Source organism: Podarcis cretensis (genome assembly GCF_951804945.1).
Source record: "Podarcis cretensis genome assembly, chromosome: 8".
Taxonomy (NCBI): domain Eukaryota; kingdom Metazoa; phylum Chordata; class Lepidosauria; order Squamata; family Lacertidae; genus Podarcis; species Podarcis cretensis.
In genome coordinates this window covers 19118749-19121871 of record NC_137177.1, presented here as the reverse complement: position 1 = coordinate 19121871, position 3123 = coordinate 19118749, and positions in this window count along the sequence as shown.

Here is a 3123-nt window from a genome sequence, read left to right as displayed (position 1 = left end):
ATTTATTGGCAAGGAGGACCTTTCACAATAGCTCTGTTGGTTAGAGTGTTGTGCATCACATGCTGCTCTTCAGCGTTACAGTCGTACCTTGGTTGTCGAACGGAATCCGTTCCAGAAGTTCATTCGACTTCCAAAAACGTTCAACAACCAAGGCGTGGCTTCTGATTGGCTGCAGGATCTTCCTGCACACAATCGGAAGGCACGGAAGCTGTGCCAGACGTTCGGCTTCCAAAGAACATTTGCAAACTGGAACACTCACTTTCGGGTTTGCGGTGTTCTGGAGCCAAAACGTTTGACTTGCAAGGCGTTCGAGAGCCAAGGTACAACTGTACAGACAGTTAACTCTTGAATGGCATTAAAAGAGGATCAGACCCTGAGATTAAGAATCTCACGCTCTACCGAATGAGATATCCCACAGGTAACAACAACAACTCCCCCCAATAACCCCTCCCCTCTGAATTCCTCCCTTTCTGCCAGCAGCAGAAAATCTTTTATGGGGTGAATGGGTTACATCCAAAAGTGGGTAAAGGTAAAGGTAAAGGTACCCCTGCCCGTACGGGCCAGTCTTGACAGACTCTGGGGTTGTGCGCCCATCTCACTTAAGAGGCCAGTGGCCAGCGCTGTCCGGAGACACTTCCGGGTCACGTGGCCAGCGTGACATCGCTGCTCTGGCCAGAGCCAGAGCCAGAGCCAGAGCCGCACACGGAAACGCCGTTTACCTTCCCGCTGGTAAGCGGTCCCTATTTATCTACTTGCACCCGGAGGTGCTTTCGAACTGCTAGGTTGGCAGGCGCTGGGACCGAGCAGCGGGAGCGCACCCCGCCGCAGGGATTCGAACCGCTGACCTTTCGATCGGCAAGCCCTAGGCGCTGAGGCTTTAACCCACAGCGCCACCTGCGTCCCAGACCCACCTGCGTCCCAGACCCACCTGCGTCCCAGACTCAATTCTGCCTGGCCCCCCAAAGCCAACCCAATTAACTAGTCTACCGTGTGGGCAAGGAGCACAGGGATAGGCTAGATGGCTCCAGATTAATCAGGCAAGACAGCCTGGAATTCTACATAAAAGGGTGAAAATTTATCCAACACCAAATATACCTGTCTGATCCCAGGGATATTACTGTGCCAAGCTTGGTAATGAAGCATTGCTGCATCAGGCCTCTAGGTGGAGCAACTGAGCATGCAGTCTTCACCCAACAGATAATTTCAGAAAGGCATATGGAAGAATTTCCAAGAGACAAACTTAAACTAGGTAATGGAACACCTAATCCATATTGGCTTCTTTGGCCCTTTAAAAGCTGCTATACCCTAGGTAGTCACCTTCCCACAACTGGTCTTTGAAAGAACAGCCCTTCAAACAGAAGATGCTTTCAATAAAGGTATGTATTCATTTTATTTTTTCTGTCCTTCTCTTCAACCAAAAAAGGCCCCCTGAGCAACTTACTATAAAATGAAAATATAAACAGTCCCTGGGTTCAGGCTTACAATCTAAGAAGACATGAAACACAAAAGGAAAATGGACTGGGAAGGAGAAGGAGGGAAGCAAACTCGGGTTAAAGTTCTTAGTTATGCAAGTTCATCTAATGACCAGCTGGGGTGGACAAATTCAAGGCTGAACTTTCAGCTGTGCTGATGGTGCAACCCTGCACCCCTCCTCTCCACTCCTCTCTTGCAGCCTGATGGAAGACCATTCAAACAGAGAACTGTCCTCTGTAATGCAGGACACGCTCTGGAGCTAGAGAAGAATTTAGATGCATCATAAGTGGCGCCTGGACTGTACGGCATTAAAAGTAAGGAAAAAGCTTTGTTGTGTTGTTCTGATGTTTACTGGCTTTTTTCTGGAGACACTGAACCAATAAAAAACGAAATGGTTGACAACCCTGTTTCTGCTCAAACCACTTCCTGAAGCTGGCACCAGATGCATCGTGGGCAAGAAAGCCAGGACAACGTTGTCCCGCGCACATTGGTGCACTTATAAACCTCCCTCTCCCCTTTCCTGTTTGCTCGAGAGGCATTATTAATCCTATAAGGAACAAGCTGTAAAACGGTGAAGAACACAGATAACTAGTGATATTGAGTCACATGGTTGCTGGAGGAACGAAGGCTCTTTATTGGGGAAGTCATTTAACATAATAGGAAGAGTGTAAAAGCGGGGTGGAGTGGGGTGGAAAGGTACACAAATATTGGCACAGGAGGAGCAGGTGCACAGGGGTGAAAGAATCAACGCGGCTTAAAGCAACCAGAAGCAGCTCTCGCTCCATTCCGAGCTCATTTGGCTATGCAGGGCTGCCCTAACCACTAGGCGGGGTTGCTAGGTTCTCGCCCAGAGAAAGCGCCAATGCTTTTTAAATTCATGAAGGATGTAGTGGTTGCCAGCCAGCTGGTGTTTTGCTGCTCTGGACAGTAAAACCACGTCTTGTGCTGCACACCTCTTTCAACCTGGCTGTCTCAGGGACAGAAATGAGACGGGAAGATCCCGCTTTAAACGTATAGTGCAGATGGGGCCGTCATCTTCCGTTTTTGCTGATTCTGGGCAAAAGGAGTAGTCAGTGACAAAATGCTTTAAGGTCACGTGTTCAACTCAGGTAGGATTTGGAAATACTGCTGTCTGGAGCCTTGGAGAGCCACTTCTGTGAATGTAATGATCCATCTACGACCAACTGATGGGGATCAGGAATAGCTCAGCCCGTGCCAGGGAAAAGTGCACCTGGTCAGATATAGCCGGCGAGTTGTTATCGTGTTAATCTTGTTCCTCTTTGATTTAAGATGAACATCGCTTCCTTCCCATTGCCTGTTGACCTCTCCCGCCTCCTCCTGTTTGCATCCCAGCGGCCTGCAGCCCGATCCTTTGCGTGTTTACTCGGAAGTAACTCCCGCTGAGTCCCAGGAGGTTTACTCGCAGCAAGGATGTGCGCGGGTAGGATTGCCTCCCCAGCCCCATTTTCCAGACATGGCTCGGGAAGGTTCCAGGATCTGCTTACCTGGGAGGAAGGCCTCGCACGCTGAACGTGCCGGGAGTTACTTCCGAGTAAGCACGAAGAGGATCGGGAGGCGCGCTCACTCACGGGCGCTCTCCTGGCAAGCCCCATTCAGCATCTCCCGCGCCACGGCTCTCCTCGAAGTCCC